We start from the raw sequence: 27,213 nt of genomic DNA on the forward strand, positions 1-27,213 counted from the left end.
TTGAAGTGAAGTGTAAGTAAATAGTGAGTACATTTTAATGTTTGATAAACTGTCCCTCTAAGGCCTGTGGTTGAGTAAAACATCTGGCCACAATACATTTTTTAAAAATTTTATATAGATAATTATATTTTAATATAGATAATTGATTATAAATGACAGATATTGCGATTGCGATTCGATTTGCAATTTAATTTTGTAGTCAAGCTTCAGTTCAATAATCTGTAAGCTGTGGCAACAATTCTGTGACAGCTCTTAAAAATTTGGTTTGATGTCTTTAAAACCAAAATATTCCCATGTTACCGAAGTCCTGTTTTTCTTTGATATTTGTTTATTATTGCTTCTGAAGCAGCAGACGCCATTATCCCAATTGTCTGCGCTTTCCTGTTTGTTTGTTTTTTATTGTGGGCGTTCTGCATAGTTTAGTTGTGCAAGTGGGCAGAACGAAAGTGTGCTCACTCAATTGGCTAGTAAGACTACCACCCACAAAGCGCAGTCAAGCATTTGCTCTGGGTGGAGGAAATTAAATAACACACATATTTCATATCGCAGACTCTTGCGATAAGCTAATTGCAACGTTTCTAACTGCGATTGCAATTCGATTTCGATTAAACACACAGCCCCTAGTGTTGATTATTCAATATCTGTACCTGAATAGGGAATACCTGAAAACTAAAAATCCCTTTTATCTTTACTATATTTTTTTACTATGCTTATATTTTGTTTGTTACATGTTATTTGAGATTCACTCCCCAACAAAATCCCCCCAATCAATCCAAATAAACCTGTTAAATAATCTGGTGAAATTGTATTTACACCGCAATATATATCACAGAAATACAAAATATCGCAAAAGTCAGATTTTTCAATATCGCCCTAATTCAAGTATACAGATATTTGTTAAACTAATTTCCAAGACTTTTCCAAAACTTTGTAGGTTTTTCCTAATTCTTTTCCAGGCCTGGAAAAAGCCATGTCAAAATTCCATGACTTTCCCAGGTTTTCCACGACCGTATGAACCCTTTAATTAATAACCTCATGTGGACCTCTGAATCGGTGTCTCATTTCGGAGTCTGCTATTGTCCACCAGAGGTTGCATTTCAGTCATGGACGAATGCTTTAAAAGCCTTTTTGAATAAATAAGCGAAATATGCGGTTTTCCATGAAGGCAACCCGGGGTGCTGAAATATAATTGGCTAAAGTGGCAGTGGGCGGGCTGAAAGAAAAACAAAGACAGACATACCAGCACGTAATGCACACTTTCAAAGCATAATATCTGACTTCAGCACTGTTTTTCAGATAAACAAGAATGTTCATTTAGCATTTCTTAAATATCTGCAAACATTTTAAGGTATTTTTAGGCTTTAGAAGAGTCAAACTTACATACAGCACCTTTAAACTTGAGCAATCGATAAGAGCAGCAGTGCACTTGTGCTTCAAAATAACCAGTTTCAAAATATATACACTTGGAAGTGTGATTATGCACGTGTTTTATTTGTGTGTGTGTGTGTGTGTGTGTGTGTGTTTGTGTGTGTGTTTGTGTGTTTTTGGAAAGCCTAGCTAAGGCAGTGTGCTCTTTACAGCTGAGCTCCTTTAGGCAGAAGATTTAAATGGCATAATTCACATTATTTAACACACAGCGCGCACCCACACACACACACACACACACACACACACTCTTACAGTTCACTAACGCAGCTCTCTCCTAAAGCTGCTGAGTCCGTTCGTAAGACAGCAGTGAGGTGACAGAGGGAATCCAGAGGCAAGAGGCGAATGCCAGAACAAGCTCTCCGGAGGAAGATTTCTTTTTTTTAAATGAATGTGATGATAATAATATTGCCCTGCATTTCTATGAATGGTAATCCAGTGTGATGTAAAAAAAAACAAGAGGCCTGCAGAGATGTCATTTTTAGGCACAGAGAGGACATGGGGCGAAGATAACAGTGTGTATATTTAAAACAAGAGGTCGCAGTGAGTCGTGCATCTATACAAACACACACATACACACAGATACAAGAGCATATTCATCAAACCATGCAGAAATTGTAAATGACTTGAGGGAGGAGAGACAGACTGCTCTGAATACACACGCGTTTACATGCACACATTCATGCACATTACATGGAAAAGGCCAGTTTTTGACATCTACAACACTCAAACACACATGTGCATCACACACACATCCTTGCTTCGTCTTGAAACAGAGAAACGCACGGCAGACTGTGTGCATGTAAAAGGGTGAACGGGATTAATCTCTCCATTGCAGCCCTTCCCCCAATCCCTTCTCCGCTCTCCCCTCTTTCCCTTACTCATCTGTTCATCTGCGCCTGTGTGTCACTGTTAACTTCATCCATCCTCTTCATCCCGCCTTCACCATCTTTCCCTTCAAACGGGATTTTGTTTTTTAAAGAGGGGAGTTATGCAAAGCGTGTTTGCTGGATTGGCTGAACTGTGTAAATCTAATTATGGGCACAGATGCTACGTTTCCCCCCAAAACCCTGCGATCAGGAGTCGTACACCCACTTTTCAGGATTCAGTTTTATATGGTTTGATGACAGGCGAGTGTATTGATGGCCAGTGTAAGCACATCTCAAGAAGTGTGTGATGTGCAGATCAGCAAAAATATGAATCGATGAATGAAAAGAAAGAGCTGAGATGTGCAGATAAACTTTAAAGTTTAGACAAAAGCATAGCTCGAACCCCAACATCACCCATTCATCACTGGCAGGTTTTTAATATATACACACTTGAAACGTTTGAGGTCTGTAAGATAATTTCATCTTTGGAAGAAAATCTCTGACGCACACCAAGAGTGCTTTTTAGATCATTAAAATTACAGTAATACTTTTTATTATATTTATTTATTTACTTATTTATTTTTATTACTATTTATTTATTTTATTTTTTATTTATTTTTTTATTACAATTTATTTTTTTTTATTTTATTTAATTTTGTTTTGTTTTATTTTTTATTTTTATTTTTTTATTATTACTATTTATTTATTTTATTTTGTTTTATTTTGTTTTATTATTATTACTATTTTATTTAATTTTATTTTTATTTTTTATTTTTTTATTTATCAGGATCCCCATTAGCTACCAAGGTAGTGGCTATTCTTTCTGGGGTCCATCGAACACAACACAAAATTACACTAATACATAACAACAAGACCAATAAAAACATTAAAATACAAAATTCATACATAACATCCAGATCAACAATCCACTTAATATTGTGCCATTAAATATTTTTTAAATGATTTTTTAAACCTCATTTTACTGGTTACAAAGGATGTAATGTCTGATGGCAATTCATTCCATGTTATTATTTCTCTATACATTACAGTCCGATGCTTTGCATTTGTTTTTGAAATGGGAAGCAAAAAATTTCCTTTTGATGCATGCCTGGGGTTAAAATGATGACTAGCATTACTATACAAAAGCTGACAGTACAATACACTCTGAACTCTTATGAAATATAGCAGAGAAACAATTACCCTATCCTTCATCAATAACCAACATAAAGTTTTATGCATTTTCATAATATTAACTCTTCTATTACAGTGTAAAATTAGTCGTGCAGCTCTATTTTGAACTGTAATTTATTTAAGTCTTTACTTGATGCGCTCGACCATACTACTGGGCAGTAATCTAGATAAGAAAGAACAATTAATTAAGAGATACAGTACTTTGGAAAAAATCGACACATCTCTTAATAATTGACAAACCTCTTCCCATAACTATTACTATTTTATCGATCAGCTTTGAACTCCAAGAAGACTAATTTTCTTTTACCTGTTTAATAGGCACACTCATTACAGAGCCATTTAACTGTGCTTTACATTTAAATCGAAAGTTTGATCCAAACACAATACTTCTGGTTTTTGTCAAATTTAAAACCATCTTATTATTCTGTACCCACTTCACCACTAATTGTAACTCCTCATCTAAATCAGCTGATCATTTTTCAATCGATGCCGCTGGTAGATATAATGTTGTATCATCTGCATATAACTGCCCTTGCATGAACATCTTTAGACTGTTGCTGTCTATGGAGGATAAGAGAGCTCCTTGATTACATGTAAAATACTTTCATTTGTGTTCAGAAGATGAACGAAGGTCTAACAGGATTGGACATGAGGATGATGAATTTTTAATCACAATTTAATTAACAGAATTTTCATTTTTGGGTGAACTAACCCTTTACCAGTATCTACACTGTACTTCTCCTTGCCACAGATCACTTTCCTCGGATACTAAGTTAATTTCTAACCCTAATCGCGTCTTTTGCCTCATCTTTACCATCTCACCCCAGACATCCACTGTCATCTACTGCTCCAGCATAACCTCCATTCTGCCTCTCTGATGATCATTATTCAGCCACCATAGACAGATGTATATCTCTTATCAACCAAGAAGTTCATAAATATACAGTGCATGCGCGTGCCTATAATCCCCTGACATATTGTAGAATTAACGTGTAATATAAATATAGATCATATAAAAATAGATAGAATTATAGGTAATCTAATCCTAATTCCATCCTGAATGAGCATTGTATATAGAGTTGAAAGCAAACTTATTAGCCTTCCTGTGAAATATGGTTTTCAACCATAATTCAACCATTATTACAATCAATTTAATAACTAATATCTGCCTTGATGCCATGATGACGGTGTATAATATTGTATTATTTCACAAGATACTAGTGCCATTTAAAGGCTTACCTAGGTTTATTGGGTTAACTAGGAAAGCCATTGGATGACAGTAGTTTGTTCTGTAGCCAGTCAAAAATAATCTTGAGTGGACTAATGATATTGACCTTATTTTTTTCTTTTTTTATTATTGAAAACTGATTTTATTCCAGCCAAACTAAAAGAAACAAGACTTTCTCCAGAAAAATAAGATATTTTAGAAAATAGTGTGAAAATTCCATGCTATGTTAAAAATCAATGGGGAAATACATAAAAAAAATTAATATAAATATACAAGTGGGCTAAATTTTTTCCTTTAATTGCTAACTACGGCTGCATAATATATAATTTCAGCATTGATATCGCAATGTGATCATTCGCGATAGACACACCGCAGGATATGCAATGTTGCGTTTGTATTATAATTCTTTATTTGCGTGTGTTTTTGATGCCTGTGATTGCATTATGATCTTAAAAGCATTCAGGTATAACATATTGTACCATTTGTGACCTTAACTTTTTAATTTTATTGAATAATTTTTATTTTTATCATTCAGTTACTGTACTTGAATACTGTTAGACTCGGGAAACGATAATACACTTAACTTTAACTGTCTCTTTGTCTTGATTGTATTTATAGATTGCTATGTACGAAAATACCAACAACACATGCAAATAGCACAGACTACTTCGAAAGTGTGTCTGGGACCCCAGAAAGTTTACAGATTGTTTATTAGACTTTATGGAGATGCATCGTCCCAATGGATCTACCATTATAAATTCTTTCCAAATAGAAATATCTCGAGTTATCTAGTGAAATTGTATTCATATCGCAATATACTATATAGCACAAATTTAAAAAAAATATCGCAATGCTAATGTTTCCAATATCATGTAGCCCTAATGCTAACCCAATGGTATTGGTAATGGAGTCAAGCACAAATGCATGCTCTGCTAAAAAGCAAGTGCAAAATGTCTTATGGTGCACAGAGACAAGGATTGTGCAATATCAAATCCCTGCAACACACAAACACTTAGAGAGATTATGGTATTGATTGCTGTCATTTCTGAAGCTCTTGTCTTTATTAGGCTGCTGTTAAACTGATGAGAACAAAAGCGATAAAACGTTACCGGCTGCACAAACGCTCTGAAATACAAGCAAGTGGCTAGAATCTGAAAACCACGGATATGATATTAATTTAACATTTAGTACAACAGAAACACTAGCGTGCTGATACACAAGACAGAAATTAGACATTATGCTTGTAATCCATCACTTTCTAATTGAAGATTTTGTTTAAATGGTATCTGGCAGCACAGAGCCCAATGGATTATTCCGCTACAGCGTTTTCTGTCAATATGATGAGCTCATTATTTCCTTCTGAGTGCTATATTATGCCAATATATTATGCAGACAGGATGACGTAAACAAACTGAAATCAACCATAAAAACCAATTGAGCGTTTGATTTGCGGGTATAAATGAGGTTTATGAGCTGCACGGCACAATAGCCACTGACCTGAGAAGCCATTTCTGTCACCCGTGCATTTTTGACCAACGAAGCTGATGAGACAAAAATGAAGAAACAAAATGTTGCTGTTTCAACAATGAGCTGCTTAAAGCATCATGTACAAATCAAAGTGATTAGCCCTCCTGTGAATTTTTTTCTCTTCAAATATTTCCCAAACGATGTTTAACAGAGGAATTTTTCACAGTATTTTCATTAATATTTTTCCTTCTGAAGAAACTCTTATTTGTTTTATTTCAGCTAGAATAAAAGCAATTTTTTTACTGTTTAAAGGTCAATATTATTAGCCCTCTCAAGCAATAATGTTTTGATTGTCTACAGAACAAACCACTGTTATACAATGACTTGCCTAATTACCCTAATTAACCCAGTTAAGCCTTTAACCCATTCACGCGTGAGTTTTAAATTCTCCAGCTGGTCCTCCTGCGTGAGTTTGCGATCGTTACTTAGAATCCATTCTATTCTAAAGTTCCCATGGCGATGCGTGAAGTTTATAACATGACCCACCAGCCCCAATTATCTATGGATATGTCATATTTAGTTTATTTTGGTCCCTTTCAGTAAATATTGACAAATGTTTTAGTTATATCATTACATTTCTGATACTCCCATTTAAAAATATGTGACAGAGCATATATTTTGTAATTTAACCAGTTTAATAATGATTGTATTATTTGTTATATGATGGGTAACGGGCACCGCCGTTGTTGCTAGAAGGGATACAGATGTGATCTGAAGTTGACAAAAAGTATTTATATAATTTACTAAATTACACATTAATTGTATTTTATTAGATTATGCTAAAGTGACGCGAGTATTCTCAGCTGTTTACCATCTAGACTTCAGCCTCTCCTGTAGCGGTGGGATACAGCTGAGGATACTTGTGTCAATATTGACCTTTTTTCTGTAACGCAGAAGTGCACTCATTATAGCCATTGTTTCAGAACTTTCTATTCAGTTGCCTTTGGCAGAAATTACTAGAAATAATAAACAGCATAAAACAATCAAACTACTTGCTCTACAAACAAGTGTGCCCATGACTGCACAGACAAAGCAGAATAATATAATAAGAAATGAATGTCAGTGAATGAGACTGGAAGTCTTAAGCCAAAGAGATTCATAAGGGAAAAATAAGGTCAACAGCAATAAAATTGTATTTTATTAGATTATGCTATGAGTATCCTCTGCTGTATCTCATCTAGATTTCACCCTCTCCTGCAGTGCTAGTCTAGATGGGATACAGCTGAGGACACTCATGTAAATATAGCATCATTTTTGTGACACTGTACAACAAATTATATTTTTTCATTACCATGAGGGTTGGGTTTAGGGTTGAGGTAGACACTAATAAAATACAATTATTGTGAATTTAATAAATAATATTAATACTTTATTTTAACTTCCAAATGCAGCTGTATCCCTTCTAGCAACAACCACACGACAGATCCCAGCTGCTGGATTTAAATCATGCTAATTGATCATTTTCTATCGAACATACATAAAAGGTAAGCAACTGTTTATCTCGGAGAGTAATAGAGAAAATATTCTTGTAACATAAACAGTGAGTCTTACATGAACAAAGCACATCGTCCAGTTCTATCGAAAAAGTTATTATTAACGTCTTTGTACACATTCGTGTGTCTTGCTTGTAATTATGTGTATTTGAATGTCTGAAACCTAAATGTTATTTGTTTTAAAGCATGGATAAATTGTGATTTATGGCAAGCACTGTGCACCTCTTTCTGTGCCTCAGCATGTGCAGTCAGATTTGAATTTTAGAAGTTCTAGCAGTTTAAGTGCGCTTGGAATGTTCTAATCACACCGGTGTGATTGTACATTTCAGGGATCAGCCAAGGCTGATCACACCAGTGTGATTGTAAATTTGAAAGGCTTAAATTGCTCTTTAAGCTGAACAATAGTGTCTTGAAAATATCTAATAAAATATTGTGCACTGTCACTATGGCAAAGATAAAATAAATCAGTTATTAGAAATTAGTTATTAAAATGTGTTGAAAAAAAATCTATCTGTAAACAGAAATTGGGGAAAAATATGCAGATGGGCTAATAATTTAGGAGGGCTAATAATTCTGACTTTATATTTTGATATGAAAATGTAACAATCAAAAAGAGAGAATCCAAAATCACTTGTCATTATTATACAACTTCATTTAGTTGGCCACATTATTACAATTCAAGAAATGGTATCACTTTAGTTTGTTACCAATTTCCACTATTAACTTGGGCTGCACAATACATTGCAAAACAATTGTTAATTGTAATATATGTATCCCAGCCATGTGATTAAATTTCATTTATTTTATGCATTGGTTGTTTATCTAAAATTGAACAATCAGGTGGGGCCTTACTATCTTAAGCCCTACCTCCCCATGTAGTTACTAATCTGCTATTGGCTGGAGAAGCCCAAAGACCACCCAGAGCTGAAAATAAATATTAATAGCATGAGTCAAGACGAGATAAGAAAATGCCAATCAGAAGGTTTTCACTTATTCATTTTTTTTGTTTAATTAGATCTGAATTATATATTTTACCTACTTATTTTATATAATTAAATAAATGAATTAAAAACAGTTAACAATTATAGCACTTTTCAATGGAAAGGATATATTGTAATATAGTACCGTGTAGTATCGTAATAATAATCAACAACATCATATAGAACTGCACAATTATTCATAAAAAGATGGCAATCTCGATTCGACGTCCTAGACGATCTTAATCCATCATTTCTACGATTCTGTCAATCATATTTTCAAGTTTAGGAGAGAAGCAATGGTGGCCGCACAAGTCTTCACATTGTTTTACATACGTTGTTCAACAACTTGGACACCTTCAAATGGTGTTGAAAGAGTCACATGCTGTATTTATAAGATAAAATTCACCTTAAAAATTTACATTTCTGTCTTCATGTAATGTACTTGCGACCGCAAAATCAAACGTGACGCAAGTTGACTGTCAGCTGTTACCGCGCGCGCGGCTCTAAATGAACTCTACTTTATAGTGAACAGAACCTGCATATGCTCTGAAAAACAGGTAGTAATGTTGTAAATAACATTCAGTTTGTGGAACAGAGTGATTGTTTGGGAGCCGCGCGGGAGGTGAACCGCTCTTAGCAGAGAAAATGAAACCGAAAGCATGCACAGTGTTGCCAGATGTAGCCGACTGATTCCAGCCCAAACAGTATCCAAAACCCGCCGAAATGCAAAAATACCCACCCAGTCTTCTGTATTCACGAAAATCATGTCAGTGGCAGATTTTAAACAGATGTCTCAAACAAAATAATTATACATCAGAATTATCTTCAGCATTAATGACAAGACAAATCTAAAGTCTGTTCAAGTCCACCATTCCAAGTCAATCCAAAATTTAGAATTTTTACTAACAGTACAGCTACACAAAGCCAACTCCTGTTTTACCACATGTTTGAGAATAACAATAATAATAGCCCACTCAAACTAACCTTTATTTTATATCTACAGAATCGTGAGAAAATCGTGATCTTTTTTTAAGGCAAAAAAAAAATTTGGGATTCTCATTTTAGCTAGATTCGTGCAGCACTTACATCATATATCTTTTTTTTTTTTGTAGTATTATGCAGCCCTTTTATGAACTATTGCCTCATTACCTGCCTATTATTAAGATATAGGCTATTTCTAGTACTATTAAAGTATGCTCTTATTCTACTCCAATCTTACCCAATACTTAAACACAACTACCACCGCACTTTTAATAAGCAGCAAAATAGTATTTTATTGAGTCAAAAGTTTTAGTTAATGATTAACAGCATGAATCGTAACATTAATCGTTTAAAATGAAGCATGACCCAAGTAATCATTTAATAATTTAATAATTATTTTTTTATTATTGTTTGTATTCAGCCAGGATGCATTAAACTGACCTAAGGTAAATAGATTTCCACTGATCTATTAATGTTTTATTTTTCATTTTAAATATGAAGTAACACAACTGATTTCAAGACTATATAATAATAAGAAAAAGAATTGTGCCTTGAGTTTTAAATCATCAAATTAATTTGATTTCTAAAGGACACTAAAGGCTTGAGTAAGCTTTACTTTGACCATAACATTTAAAACCTATTCCAACTGTCACGATTTGGGTGTGTCTAGATGCTGTCATTGTGTATTTGTTGGGATTCCCTGTGTTTTGTTCCATGTGCTACTGTTTTTGTCATGTGATTCCTTTGTTCTTTTAGTTTTCCCACTGTTTGTTAATGTTTATAAGTTTCACCTGTGTCAAACACCTGTATGTTCTGTAAGTTCTGTTTATTAGTTGTCCGCTATTATTTTGTCACAACTCCTTGTCCTGCCATTGTTTGATATTCCAGTTCCTGTTGTGTTAATGTGTAAATAAATAAATATGTGTTTTTTTGTTAATTCCTGAGATCCGTGCATTTGTGAGTGAGCAACTTTGACAAAAACAGTGAACAATTATTTAAAAATAATAATAAATACGGTGACAACATACTTGTGAATCTTTTTATTAAAACAAAAACTTACCAGCCTAAAAAATAAAAACGATTTAATGCATAATTCACTAGACTGTTGTAAACCTGATCCAGGGAAATAACTTGAAACTGAGAGTCATTCGTTTATGGGCTCTGATCACTGTGTTTGAATGCTGTGCTTTATACACCGGTAAAAACAAAGTTAATTTAAATGATTTTTCTTTAGCTAGTCTTAAGAAGTAAATCTACAAGCACACAACCTTGCTCATATAATTTCTCTTTTGCTGTGGAGTAGTGCTGCTGCTGAAAAGTGATGTAGGAAACAATGCCTTCTACACACACATGCACACACACACTTAATCACACACGGTGAGTGAATCGAGTCAGGGGAGCTGTAAATATTACCTCAGCTCACCTCATTATCTCTCTCTTACTCACTCGTGCTCTTCTTTCTTGCTGTGACCTCTACTTTTCAACCATGCATTTTCTTTAAACCCTGCCGTCCTATTCATTTCTTCACTGGGACCGTTATTGCTTTCTGTGCCTATAGTACTAACATCTGTCTCCGTTCATCAGATTCCAAGTGGTCGTTTGAAATAAATTCCATTTACACTTGAAATAACATGAATCTCAAATGTGTCTCTAATGAATACATACATCATGTTTAGTAATTTCCTGAAAACGAGCCATGCGTGAAGGAGTGCTGGGTCAAAATTGCATTGTTCAGAGGAAAAAAGAAAAAAGGAACATACGTTGCACAGATGTAAGTCTCACTTTATGAATTAATTCAGGATTATTCATTCATTGTTCTTCGGCTTAGTGCCTTATATATCAGGGATCGCCACAGCGGAATGAACCGCCAACTATTCCAGCATATGTTTTACGCAGTGGGTGCCCCTCCAGACACAACTCGGTACTGAGAAACACCCAACCACTCTCACATTCACACACACTAATGCACTACAGCCAATTTAGTTCATCCAATTCACTTACAGCGTATGTGTTTGGATTATGGGGGAAACCGGAGTACTCGGAAGAAACCAACAACACAAACTCCAACAGAAATGCCAGCTAGTCCAGCAAGGACTCGAACCAGCGACCTTCTTGCAGTGAGGCGACAGTGCTGCCTTAATTCAGGATTACTAACTCTGAATAAAATAAAACATTTTCTAACATAAGCATGAGTTTTGGTTGTCCTCACTCAATAAAAGTGTATTCAAAACAGAATAAAGGACATTTAAGTGACAAAAAGAAACAAGAATATAAAACAACATAAATAAGCAGCACTTATAAACATCTAAATGACGTTAAAGTAAAACTAGTATTGTGTGCTAAATGCACATCTCTTTTACTTGACACAATAGGTGTTGCTTAGTGTAGCCCAAGTGCCTAACTTTGTGTAGAGCTTTTTGATGTAAACTGCATTAAATTATCTGCTTTGGAATATAAATTGCTGCACTTTTCAGATTCAGATTAAAAAGACTCACATTGTATGCTGTAAAATATGGTATTTGGATGTACCTAGTGATGTAAAAGTGTTTGAGGTAACATATTACAATTCAAGAGTTCACACTTACTGTAGCTGATGCGAGAGGGGAGGTTGAGCTCAGGTAGGTCTCGAGAACCTCGCTCAAGGAAATGTATACAGTAAAGCTGTACAGGTCGTTCACATATCATATGAGAAGCACTTCTGCTTTGTACACAAAAATACTTCCGTGTAAATGTTCATTGCTAACTTTTCTATGAACAGGATTTGATTATAACTGCAGATCAATGACAGTGCAAAATAGTCTACTGTAGCAATTCTATAAATTAAATAAATAAATGCAACATATATGAACACATACAGACCGATACACACAGATAAAATACACACAGCATACATTTAGTCCTTATTTGGGTTCAAAAACAACAAGCAACATATAGCCCACAGTCAAACCTCTCATCTGCATCTTTCATCTTCACCAGCATATCTAACATCTTGTTAAAAAATAACTCCATCATTCCAAGTTCATCATAGTTCAAAAGGTGGTAATAATAGTTAAACATGGCAGTTTTTTAATGGTTTCTTTGGCTGTGTCCGAAACTGCATTTTTCCATACTATATAGTACGCTAAAATCAGTATGTGAGCCGAGTAGTATGTCCGAATTCATAGAATTCGAAAATCAGTAGGCGAGAAGTACCCGGATGACTTACTACTTCCGGTGAGATTCTGAAGTGCGCATCCCATGCACGCTGCGCTTTCCCATAATGCCCCATGAGAGAATTCATGAATGGAAGTGAGGCGACGCAACTGACGCAGGTAGATCATGTGACCATGACAAAATGGCGGATGTAGTACGTCCGAATTCCATTCATACTTTTCACATTCATACTGTATAGAACGTACTTTTCTAACGGCTGAGTAGTACGTTTAAATTCAAATGTAGTACCTACTGAGTAGTAGGGGGTTTCGGACGCAGCCTTTGTTTTAATTCTCCTGGCTAGTGCATGCGCTAGTGACATTTCTCTGTAAACCAATAGCGTTCAGCTGTGCGTCTTGCTCCAACTTTAGGTACTAATTTGTCATGCTAGGTAGCCTTTGCAAAGTGGTACAGTGTGGTGTTTTTTTTTTTTTTGTGGTCCTTTTGATAGTGGAAACGGCCATAAAAAGGCACAGAATCGTACCATTCAGTGAAAACAGGCCATAAGTAACATTAAGTATTTTAAAGAAGTTGGTATAATGCAAGATTGTAATATGTTACTTTTTACATGGCATGAAATGTGGCATCAGCACAACCGCTTTAAACAGGCTTGAATTCACCATGTCACGACGAAGTAAAGATTCAGTAAAGATTCACACATACATAAACATATGCGCACACAAAAGTTCACTCCTGGACCCTGTGCATAAACGTTGCCAAAAAGCCTGATATTCCAAATACATTGTTGGTAATATTTTCCTTTGCACGTCAACATGAATATACACACAGCTTGGCCCAAAAACATCTTTCTCACAGATGTAAACAGTGGAGCTACACTCGCCGCTGCCTTGACCTCCAGCTGTAGTCACTTTTGTAAAACATGCGGCGCCATTATTGGTGACATCATCTTCTCGTTGGTCCTGCAGGAAACCCCCCGAACGGATGATAACAGAGAGCTGTTGAAGTAGGACAATAATATTTACAGCTGCTTTCCCAACTCCTGCACTCGCTGCCAAAAAAAGCACCAACAACTTTTCTAGTGAGGTGAATATGAGGCACTTCAAATTCCACATCCGTAAAACCCCCAAACTTTCAGATTCAACACTTAATAAGATGAATTATGCATGAACTTAGTGCACCATGATGCACCTTCACTTCTAAATCTAATCCACAGATGAAGCATATTAGCGAGCATCTGCTTGTTACGCGACTTTACCGCTTCTGCATGTGCTTTGCTGTAAATTCCACTCTACCTGCATTAAAAGTCTCCTAAAGCTGATTGTAATATTAAACCTACTTATGCTAAAATATCTCGTGTGTGTGTGTGTGTGTGTGTTTGATTTTTCATGCTTTATTAAATGAATGAAAGACAGTGTCTGGATTTTTTTTCTTTGCAGCACATAACTAAATGTGATACATTTTTCAGAAGACAAGACAAAACAACCATGAAAGAGCACCTCTGCAAAAGATGATCAATGAAATCATTTTTACATCATTGCCAACCACTAATTCAAGCATAAAGGAGGAGGAGAACAAATACAAGAGAGTAGCTGTGTAATTAATTCAATTTCAAATTTCATTTTTGGTTTCTGATGATTGTGTAAAATCAATAATGGAGATATTGAGATAAAAATGTTGGGTTTTACACAATTCCTTCATGTTGTCCCAAAACAAACTGATTAAGTTAACTTAACCATTTTTACTAATCTGAGTGGCTTGAACATAAAATAATTAAGTTGTCCCGCCAAAAAAAACTTAAGAAGTGTCGTTTCAACTCATTTTAAATAAGTAGTTTGAAGATGCAACAAAAGTCATTTTTGAGTTTACCTCCACAAACTTTCATTTCACCATGGTAATCAGTAAAATCATGTAATGTGACTTTTGCAAAATGGTACAAGTGAGGTTTATTCATTTATAGTATTATTATATTTATAGTATAAGCACTAAACAAAACTTGTGCTGTTGTATGCATGCAAATCCCCAGTTTCTTCATATCAGAAGAAGGGTAAGTACTGTATTTAGAGTTCATCAGAACCAAAACAGGGCACACATTTACGGTCATGCTGCACTTCATCCAATGTGGTCAGAATCACTGATTATAATTGGCTCTATTATCTTTAGCGGCATGCATAATCTAATTTGTGCATAATCCAATTTGTCCTAAACGAGACGCACGCTTCATATTATGGGCTTTAAAATAACTCCGAAGTTTGCTGTAAGATGCTCTGACAGACACATGTGCAGCTGCCAGATCGGCTGCTTATTTGGTGTGTTTGAGATGTGCGGTTTTCCTTGGTACATTTCACAAGTGTATTCTCCATCTGTAAATAGTAAAAGTCATGCAAGTTTCTGCTAGAGTTCCCAAACTTCAGTGAACTGCTGCGCTGCCATGTGTATGCAAACAGAAGGTTTGTAACATCTAACTGTAGAAACATATGTGTGCAATAACTCTGACCAAAATATCCATTATGATAAAATAATTGTTGGACAATAAATGTGCAATATTTTAAACCTAAAAACTAAAGTGCAATTTAAGATAGCAGTAACTGTAATGTGACTTAAATTTGGGGTAATCCAAATATTTTGGTGTATTTAACTTAAGTGAATGTAACTTTAGTGAAATTAAAATGAACATTCTGTATTTGTGTAACATTTGTAGGATGTAAAACAAGTCAAAGTACAGATTTTTAAAGTGTCATGAATACCCCCTCTTTCAGTTCAAGTCTCAAAAGTTTTTCAAAAAATGCTTCATGATGGGCGGTTAGCTCTGTGAGCAGAGAGAGGAATGAGCGTGGACAGCAGAGCAGGAAAAAAATAAGTGTCAGTTGACTCACCAAGTCAAGTCAAAAAAAAATAATCTGACAAAAAACGCAGTAAGTTTTCACAATTAGAAATAAACGGTAAACAATTTAATGCACTGTCACATTATCAATAGCCTATTTGGAATTTCATGTAACCACAATTCGTTATATCATTATAAAGACAATAAACACTATAAATGAGTAGGATTTCTCTCCTCCTAAATCCCTGGGTCTGAATGCAGTCACAGCGAATAGCAGTAGGCTACAGCAGGTCTTTTCCCCAAACGATTCCAACCTGCCAGTAATCTGGAGGATTTTAAACAAAGGCGAACACAGCAGAACAGATAGGCGATGTGTCTGAATGGTAACGATTTCAACTGATAAAAGACAAAGTCCACTAATCTCTGATTCTCGTACAGCTCTCTCGACAAAAATGCTTGCTGCACACAAACAGGTTGGCCAAATCACACAAACAGGTTGTATCGGTAGCCCAGACAGCATCGCAGAGAAAGCCATGCAACAAACCCCATGGATCTTGGAAATAAACACCACCTAAATACTGCATGCCTTGCGCGAATGCAATCTAACAGCTTGGCAGGTCTGTCCATACGAGTCTGTCATCGGAAAGGACGTGCTGTCAGAAATAATTAAGAAGCAAGGTCTTCTCATAGGATTAAACTTAGTCTATGAATAATAATGAGAAACTGACACGTCATCACTGGACAGGCAGGTATCGTTTACGTTACCAATTTTGATCCCGCCCCAATAATGATTTTTTTTAACCGGAAGATGAAACTAGCTGACAAAAGCTCAAAATGATCCGGTTTCACCCACAATTAAAGCTAACAGGTGCTAACACTGAGTTAATTGATGCTCAACACAAATCTGTTACATAAAAAAAAAGTACTTAAGGGTTACTTAAGGTTTTTTGATCCTTTAAAAATCATAATAAGAAAATCAAATTCAAAGATAAAGTAATATTTATAAAAATATAGAGAAAGATACAAAAAATGCATTTTAGCCCCCCCAAAAAATAAAAATAAAAGGATGTGAATTTTTTGACCATATTAAAGAGCCTTTTTATGCCACTAACTGTATTTAAAAAAGAAAATAAATAAATAAAAATTCTTACATTACTAATGCTTTCCTTCTTAGACTTTACACACCTGAAACTTGCCTATAGCACTTATTGTTGCTCTTATAGTTGTGTAAATTGCTTCCTTGTCCTCATTTGTAAGTTGCTTTGGATAAAAGTGTCTGCTAAATGACTAAATGTAAATGTAGAACACTTCAGTAAAACACTGTTATTTGCTTTATTTTAGACAGTCATTTCATTTTTAAACAATGAAACGATGAATAAAAATAAAAGCTTATAAAAGACTCAAAACAAACTAAAAAAATAAAGGCTAAAATGGGACTAAAATTAAAACCTAATGGAGTGCATGTTGTAGTTTGTACAAAGCGTTTTATCCACTAGCTATTTATTTCATTCATTCATTTTCTTGTCGGCTTAGTCCCTTTACTAATCCGGGGTCGCCACAGCAGAATGAACCGCCTAGCTATTTAGCTATTTATTTATTATTTCTAAATAAATTGTACCAAACTTTTTTTTGTCCAGAGTACATAACAACTAGGGATGCAACGATTAACCGATTTCACTATTAACCGTGCTTGGTTAATTAAAGGTTATGTCATGGTTAATTAATTGTAAAGGTTCTCCACACCGCGTTTTTCCATAACAATGTTAAGCCAACTGTGCACTAGTTTTAAGTTCCAAGCTTGTACACCAAATCTAATACACACACACACTGGATTACCTATCACTGAGGCCATTCACTGAGGGCCATTCATGTCAAGACTTTGACACGCGGACGTGCGTTATTTCTTTTCTTGCGTGCATATTGGGAGTGACATGCATGAGGTGCGCACGCAGCACAACACGCAGCACAACACGCTCACACTTTCCAGGTGCACCTGTCACCTGTCACCAGACAAAAACTGACCATTCAGCTTTATACTTTGATTGAAAAATACACATTTATTCTCCAAAGAGAAAATGAAAAAAAGAAAAGTTCATAATGTAGTAATGTAGACCAAAAGTACCTTTCAGACAGAGGCTCAACAGTCTTTCACTACATTTGTTCTCTTTAAAAGGGAAAAACTTAGGTAATATGATGATTAGATTAACATTAGGCATAGGCCGGTATAAGATTCTGACGGTATGATAACCTTGGATAAAAACATCACGGTTTTAAAGGTTATGCGATTACTAGTAAATTCTTTTTAAATGTCTGGGTAAAAACCAAACACTTTTCTCCCTTTTAAGCACAATATATTGTATTTTAAGAAACATTTAAAATATTTTGGAGCAGTAAACATGTCAGGCTGAACAATTCAAATGAATTATTGACTTCTGCTGCCTTCATTTTTGTCAAAAACTGAATTTTTTTACAATTTAAAACGGCATCTTTGGATATATTTTATGCTGGAATTAATGTTGTCCTAAAAAACTGAAAATAACAAACAAAAAAAAGTAAATAAAAAATTGTATACATAATTTAGGAACGGTATTGCAGGTACGTTTCCAAAGTGTGTCATTTATTTTAAGAGTAAAATTATTACTTGTGTTTAAATGCCAAAAAAACTTATTTTCATGTATTTTTAAGTCCAAAGAGAAATGGACTATTGTTTGTTTTTAATATTATTCTGTGCTTTATTATTTAGTTACTGAGGCACAAAAAAATAACACTTTAAAATATAGGGAGTTTGCATGTGATTTTCTAAACTTGTAGTGTTTTAAAATGAATAAATGCATAATTATTGTGATAACCGCGTAACTGTAATTATTTCTCAGACTATAATTATACAACCAAAACCTACAACCGTTGCATCTCTAATAACAACAGAGTCCATCTATTATTTTAATACACAAAACCAAACAATCATATAATTGGGTATTAACTTCAATGCCTTAAATGCTAAGTGCCTATTAATTCAATAAGTAGAATAGTGTTTAATTTAATAATCTTGCTAACATTACAAGTGAACATCTGAGTTCTTGACCCCTTTAAGGATCTCTATGTACTACAAAACAAGGCATAAAATACAGAGTAGGAAAATCATTTTTGCAGTGAAAGGAGGAAAAGAGGGAGCACATAATGGTAACTGTGAAGTGAGACGCAGCTTAGGATGAGTATTGGGGAAATATTTTAGTCTCCATGGAAACTTGCCATTGAGGGGATTTCTCCAAAATCTGAGCTTAAAGCCTTTGATCAAGGTATGCGCGAGAATGAGTGTCTGTGTGTGTGTGTGTGTGTGTGTGTGTGTGAGAGAGAGAGAGAGAGAGAGTGAGAGAGCGTTGCGTTCCTCCACACAATCCCATACCTGCAGATGTGTCCACATAATATATAAAAGCCATGTCTGAACAAAACACTGAGATTAGACGGGAACAATAGAACTCCATTTCCACGGACACAATCATTCCCAAAAGCAAACAATGCAATTCTATTACAGTTTAGAGCGCATTAAACCGTAGGAAAATTCAGTTTGTTGGCGTGGAGAAAGAAACGGTTACAGGAATTGCCGTCTGCGTGGCTATAAATCCACCAGTAAATGTTTTCTCCTACTCTGTTTCTTTTGTAGACCTTCCGCGCTCTAACAGAATAAACACTCCGTCAGACAATATAAATCAGCAAAGTTTGTAGGAAAACAACTCCACGGTATGCAGCTCACCTCCTTTCTATTTTTACACTTATAGTTAAGGCTTGTTTGTCTGTAGGGCACTTCCCCTTCCCTTTACTGCTGCCCATCTTTCCTTTTCCCTCATTATTCATGTCTTGCCTTGGGAAGAAAGCGAAGAGGGAGAAAAAAAAAGTGACAACATAAGGGAAAACATTATAAATGCATCACGCTATTTAAAACTTGAAATAGATTTAAGGGTTATGGGGATCGAAATGGAGGAGGAGGAGATGCTTAGCGTTAGCATGCTAGCATATGTGTCGCCGAAGGGCTTTTTCCTCGTCTGGAGCACATGGTGGCCCTGCGCTCTGATTGGCTTGGTCCTTGTGGCCATGGAAACCCAGCCATGGGTGAATGATACCCCCTTTGAACATGACTTGGGGAAAAGACAGGAAACAAGGACATCTCTCTCTCTCTCTCTCTCTCACACACACACACACACACACAAACACATATATAAATTCTGTCTAATACTTTTTGACCTGTGTTGGAGGACTCATGTTTCGTGTTGATGATGTAATTAAGAGGTCTGTCACTGCGCTCATGGCAGGATCACTGAGGGAGAGTTAGAGGAGAACCGAAAGGAGAAACAGATCACACAGGGGGGGGAAGAAAACTAGAAGGAAAAAAACAGCTGACTCCCTTCTTGAACTTTGAGGAGGTTCATTTTCTTGTCACCCATAAAATTTCCTCTACAGTTCTGGGAAGTTCCTTTGCATCCATTTGTTTATACATAACCTTCATTGGGCAATAGGAACTCTATGGTAGAACAAGCATTTTTAAAGTGTTCGTTTCTAGGCATGGGTTGGTATAAGATTCTGACAGTATGATAACCTTCGATGAAAAATCACGGTATTGAGTAAGACGGTATTGTGATTACTGCTCTAAAATATATTCTTTTTAAATGTCTGGGTAAGCTTTTTTACCCTTGAAACATTATTTTTTATTTTGAGAAACATTTCAAATATTTTGGAAAAGTAAACATCAGGATAAATAATTCAAATTAATTATTGACTTTTGCTGTCTTCATTTGTTTAAAAAAAAACACAGATTTCGTTACCATTTAAACGGCATATTTGCTTATCTTTTCTGATAGAGTTACTGTTGTCCTAAAAAACTAAACAAAAGCGCAAATAAAAAAAATCTTACATATACCTTTCGTATTACAGAAAGTTTTAAAACCTTGACTTTTCCAAACCGAGGTATACCTTGAAAACGGTTATCATCCCATGTAGGCATGGGACGGTATAAGATTCTGACGGTATGATAATCGTGAATATAAATATCATGGTTTTACAGTATTGAGATTCCTGCTCTAAAATATATTCTTTTTTAAATGTCTGGGCAAAAAAACAAAACCTTCTTCACCTTTGTACATTATATATTTTAATTTGGGAAACATTAAAAATATTTTGGAACAATAAACATGTCAGGCTGAACAAATCAAATGAATTATTGATTTCTGTTTTATTCATTTGTTTTAAAAACACAGATTTCTTTACAATTTAAGATGGCATCTTTGAAGATCTTTTCTGCTGGAGATACTGTTGTTTCAAACCACGGTATACCTTGAACACAGTTATAACCTCATGCCTATTCATTTTACTACTCTTGAAAATGCAGGATCAAAAAAGTGGTTATTGCCGTGGTGCAACAGATAAATCACTTTTGGTTCTCTAAAGAGTCTTTCATATTAAGAAGGGTCTAAAAAAAAAAAAAACTTTCACAATACACTATTAAAAAAATTAAGGCTTCTAAACTAATGTTATTGCAATGATGAAACTGAACAAATTTTGATTCACTAAAGAAGCTTTCAGTGAACTAATAAACGTTTTAATAATCTGACTTTAAAGTACCTTTACTTAGGCAATAGAAATTTTCTGTAGATGTTAAAAAGTTCTTTGTAGAACCAAAGCATGACATCTTTATTTTTAAGAGTGTGGCATTTGAAAGGCCTATCCGCTTGTTAAGTGTGATGTCACGCGAAGCGGCTTCCGGGTGCAATCACTTACATATTTCTATGCCTAATATCCTATGGCCAGAAAGTGATTTTTTTTTTTTTTAATAAATTGTTAAAATTTTGTTATTTGTTATGCAGCAAGCCCAGAGATTGTTGTGTACACTATAACTTTATATAAAATTAACTTTAATGTGTGATATGAATTAAAAGTAATCATAAACAAACAATTTCTCAACTCAAATGAGTGGCAGCTTGGACCAGGAAACAGTACTACATACAATACCAACACGTCACCACATAACAAGCGTACAGATGGCTCTCTATGCAGGCTTTTGCACAACTTGTGCATTGAATTCAAGGCACTGATGTTTCCCACAAAACACCCACTGTCCCTGCACATCCAAAAGTGGCAGCAAATCACTTTCATAGACTTTGTTGGTAGTTTGTTTTGGCTGCAAAAAATCATGTTCTGATCATTCCTAAACCTATCCCTAACAATAAAAAACAGGAAATAAACTATTCAAATAAAAAATTGAGTGTGACACGGTGGCTCAGTGGTAGCACTGTCACCTTACAGCAAGAAGCTCATTGGTTTAAGTCCCGGCTGGGTCAGTTGGCATTTCTGTGTAGAGTTTGCATGTTCTCCACATGTAGGTGTGGGTTTCCTCTGGGTGCTACGATTTCCACCACAGTCCAAAGACATGCAGTACAGGTGAATTGAGTAAACTAAAATGGCCGGAGTGTGTGTGTTTGTGTGTGTGTGTGTGTGTGAGTGTGTACGTGTTTTTGTGACATATTAGGACACAAATCTTTATAATGACGTAAGTATGACACAGGTATTACAAAAATGAGGTGAAATATGAGGACATTGGTGACGTCCTCGTTTCTTAAAAAGCTTATAAATCCCACAGGATGAGTTTAATCAGAGAGTAAATCTGTACACAGTCTGCTGTGATGGTTGGGTTTAGGGGTAGGGTGGGGTGAGGGCAATACAATAAACGATTTGAACAGTATAAAATGAATAGAAACCTATGTAATGTACCCACTTTTCACAAAAACAAACATGTGTGTGTGTGTGTGTGTGTATGTGTGTGTCTATGATAGTTTTCCAGTACTGGGTTACAATTTGGGTTGTATTCAGGAAAATTAATGAATGAATAAATTCTTCATTCATTTTCTTGTCGGCTTAGTCCCTTTATTAATCTGGGTTTGCCACAGCGGAATGAACCGCCAACTTATCCAGCAAGTTTTTACGCAGCGGATGCCCTTCCAGCCGCAACCCTTCTCTGGGAAACATCCACACACACATTCACACACACACATTCATACACTACGGACAATTTAGCCTACCCAATTCACCTTTACTGCATGTCTTTGAACGGTGGGGGAAACCGGAGCACCCGGAGGAAACCCACGCGAAGGCTGGGAGATTCTGGGAGAACATACAAACTCCACACAGAAACGCCAACTGAGCCGAGGTTCGAACCAGTGACCCAGCGACCTTCTTGCTGTGAGGCGACAGCATTACCTACTGTGCCACTGCCTCGCCCTGAATTAATTCTTATTGACTCAAATTAAAAAGTAACAGGTTAACTATTTATTGCCTTTGTCAGAGCAGAACAGTAAAGCTTTTTTTTTTTTAACGGGCCGACGCAAACCAGATTAGATCACTTTTTATCAAACAGACCTGTAGATCTTTAAATGATCTGCCAAAATTTTCACTGGCCAAACAGTAACATGTGTGTTTATAGCAAGCTCTGACAAAATAGGGCAAATGAAACTTTCTCATCGTTGAGCCCTCACTGTACGGCTTCATTTCTGTTTCACAATCTTTTCCCCATGACATTTGCTTCAGATGGCAAACTCGACATAACGATTTTGTTCTGGCCACAGTGCAGTACATTCAGCTGTGCTGCGAACACTTCAGATGGAGCGTGTTTAAATTTCTTGCGACCAGGAGTGCAGATTCTGGCAGAACGCTTTGGGATAACATCAAATTGTCAGCACAGCCATCAGTATTGTATCAAATCCAGTTTGTTGCGCCTCCAATTGGAAGTGAGACCTGTACTTCTCTACATTTATTTCATCTGAGCAACAGATCCAGAGAAGAAGAAACAGAGACTTGAGTCTGCAACCTAATGGATTTCTCAAGTATGTAATTTCTTTCTCTGTTTTGCTCTGTCTCTGTTTGACAGGACCCAGACCTGGCTGGGTCAACAGAGCCCATGTACTTGTCTTTGACACAGGTTATGTGTCACCACAGAGACTTGAGAATGAGAAAGAGAAAGTTTTGCCAAAGATGATGCTGGGCAGACCATGGGAGGGAACGCTGTAAATCAGCACGGCTTGTGTTTGTGTGTGTGTTTTATGTGGCCTCTGTTGTCTCGGTGTGTCCTGTCTCTGCAGTCATCCCTCGCTGTCACACAGCATTAATACTGACTGCAGATTTACTCACTCAGCCACAGAAGCTGCGAATGCACACTCATGTGTGTGTGTGTGTGTGTGTGTGTGTGTGCGTGTGTGTGTGCATGCCAAAGGTTCGCTTTAGCACTGAGCTGAGTGGAAGAAAAGAATCACATCAGACTCCTTCCCACTGGGAATGTCACTGAGGATCTATAACCCCCCCCAACACACACACACACACACACACACACACAAACATGCTGTGTCCATGGTGTGTATGTGTGTGTGTGTGTATGTATGTGTGCGCATCACACAATGATGGAGTCATTATGAATCACCACAATGATGAAGACAGCTCTCCTTTGTAGAAAGCACACAAGTGCACATGCAAAATCCAACAAAATACATCACTGTCTATGGAGCGGTTTACACCTGGACACTTTTCTCTGTTTTCTCTGATCTGATATCTGATTTGGGGCGTATCTGATTTCGTGGTGGTACAGTGGGTAGCACGATCGCCTCACAGCAAGAGGGTTGCTGGTTCGAGCCTTGGCTGGGTCAGTTGGCATTTCAGTGTGAAGTTTGCATGTTCTCCCTGTGCTTGCATGGGTTTCCTCCGGTTTCCCCCATAGTCCAAAGACATGTGGTACAGGTGAATTGGGCAAGCTAAATTGTCTATAGTGTATGTGTTTGAATGAGAGTGTATGGGTGTTTCCCAATGATGGGTTAAAGCTAGAAGGGCATACGCTGCGTAAAATATATGCTGGATAAGTTGGTGGTCCATTCCGTTTTGGTGACCATGGATTAATAAAGGGACTAAGCTGAAAATGAATAAATGAATGAATGAAATCTGCTTTGTAAAAATGCATAAATTTACACTGCCGCTTAAATCCATCGTTGCTAAACAGATATGATTCTGATATTTAAATCCCGAACTATGTGCAGATTTATCTAGGTTATATTGACTTAAAATATGTCGTATCTGATGCTTATTTAATTATTGGTATCTTTACAGAATTGTAAGCTATAGCTCTTAATCGGCACACAAATGGGTTTTTTATGAAGGCTACAGGCTCCAGTAGGGCTGGGCTGATAAAACAGTTATCGTATTTATTGACAGAACACAATTTTCAATAACGATAAAAAAAGTTTGGTGTGAAGTTTCGGTATGAAGCGCTATAGCTTTATGAAAATGTGGCTGATAAACACGCGCCTTGGAGGGAATGCCAATAAGCTCAGGGTTATTTCAGTGTTTCCTCTAGTATTTATTTCAGCTGTGGTGGCAGACCTTTTACACAGATCTACTAACTACCTGTGGCGTTATTTCAATGACAACTGTCGTGAGTGCAGTATTACAAATCGAGATCGCATTTATGTAATACAAGCATGCAAATCTTTTTGCTTGCGCCGATTTCCTCTGTTCGTGCACAAAACTTCTGCTCAAGTGCAGACTTTTTTTGTGCGTACTCAAATAAACGCTGCTGAAGTGTGATTTAGTGTGTTTATGTAGTTTCTCCAACATTTATTAGATTTGCTAGGAATATTTATGAATGTCTTCAATAGGAGTACACCCATTAATGCATCCTGAAGTAAAGTGAAACGGCTATAAACTCCAGCAAGATAAAGTCATTGTATGCAGAGCCATAGTCCATTGTCTATAAAGTATAATTATGGAAATTGTGTTCATTTGAACTGAAAGCTACATCATGTTTGCTGGCCCCAACCATCATGCACCTGTCAGTCAGTCAGCATGTCACCTTAAAAGGTTAAACAAATAACACACAGCACTACTACGATTACAGAAAATGAATGTAGTGGAAACCATAGGGTTATTTCCAATCGAGGAAGGCAGCTAGGCGCTGTGCAATCAGCGCGCATGTGAAGTGTGTGCGTTTTCCAGGCGCACCAAGATAAAAACATCTCAACTTTTCAGAATGCCACATATGCACCGCCATTCATGTAAGTAGAACCAACCAATCTGCTTTTTCATTCTCTTCATAAATACAAACTAGTATCAGAACCACAGCAATGGTTTGTTCGTTTGTCATCCTTTGAGAAAACGGCTGATGGTCGCCAACTTACGAAAGACGCCAGGGGAAATGAGTGCCATGACTAGCAGCAGTGAGGAGATTGTGAATAAAAAAGGATGCAAGGATGTCACCAGAGTGGCTTTTTGGTTTCTTTTCTTGTGCATCCCAGACACTGGCACCCCACCTGAGCGAGTTTTTAGCATAGGGGTAATGTAGTCATCCAACTTCACAATTTGTAATGTTGAAGTATGTATTTGAATAATGATGGTTGGTTTCTTTACTTGAAAGCTCAGATTTAATTATCATAACTGGTTTTGTTTACAGAGTTTGAGGTTTACTTTGTTATTATTCACACCTTACAGATGTTGATCTACCGTAAAAGTTGTTTTGTTTGTTCAGCGTTTACACTTCATCATTGCACACTTTGTAAAATGTTATTTATTAATTTTATTCATTTGTTAATTGCTTAGTAATTTATTGTGGTTCATTCTGCTGTGGCGACCCCTGATGAACAAAAGGGCTAAGCCGAAAAGAAAAAGAATTAATTAATGAACAACTAAAAACAATCCTAATATTGTTAAATGGATTGTTAAAAAATATTCAATAATTATTGATACCGAATGATATTAAACGTTATATCATGATAATTTTTTATCTGTATTGCCCCGTCTGCTGTCATTATAAGCTAAATAAAACATCTATTTTTATCCTAAATATACTTAAAAACAGTATTAAAAACTGTAAATTATTTACCCTCATTTGTGTATAACCTACTCTCCCAAAAACAAAACACTGTGTCTTTGTAAATTAACTAAATCCTATATTTTGCCTCTCCGTTCACAGACATTGGCTACTACAGGTGTGTGATGAGACTCTGTTATAAATGCTGCTGTTTTATATTAATTCAACACTCTAATTTGATCATTTAACGGTTAATGACTGGTCAAAAAGTGAATGAAAAAAAACTAAACAAACACTCAATAACTGCTATCTGTGGTGTTTTGCACTAGCAAAAAAAAACTAAACAAACACTCAATAACTGCTATCTGTGGTGTTTTGCACTAGCAAAAAAAAACTAAACAAACACTCAATAACTGCTATCTGTAGTGTTTGCGCATTAGCACTGTTGTATCTGGCTTTATTATGTCATAAAGCTTAAAACATGCTCTCACTTTCATGGTTTAACGTTTTAGGAAGAGTACAATTTACACATGTGGCTTTAACATCCAATGCACATACTTGTCCAGTTTCATATGGATGTGTCCCAGACCACCTACTGTAGTGGTTTAAGTGACTGGATTTATATCTGTCTGAAACCCATTTTGTAGCGCATTTACACTTCCTTTGTAGCCAGGTATAAACAGCCCATATGGGTCAGGTTTTCCAAACTGTGGG

At 36.1% G+C, this 27,213-nt stretch overlaps 1 protein-coding gene across 1 annotated transcript in view; it reads right to left on the bottom strand.

The window, feature by feature from the left end:
- Window positions 1-27,213, bottom strand: part of gjc1 (gap junction protein gamma 1) — a 68,320-nt gene that overhangs the window by 34,694 nt on the left and 6,413 nt on the right. The gene's annotated exons all lie outside the window — the stretch shown is intronic.

This window comes from Danio rerio, chromosome 3 (genome assembly GCF_049306965.1).
Source record: "Danio rerio strain Tuebingen ecotype United States chromosome 3, GRCz12tu, whole genome shotgun sequence".
Lineage (NCBI taxonomy): Eukaryota > Metazoa > Chordata > Actinopteri > Cypriniformes > Danionidae > Danio > Danio rerio.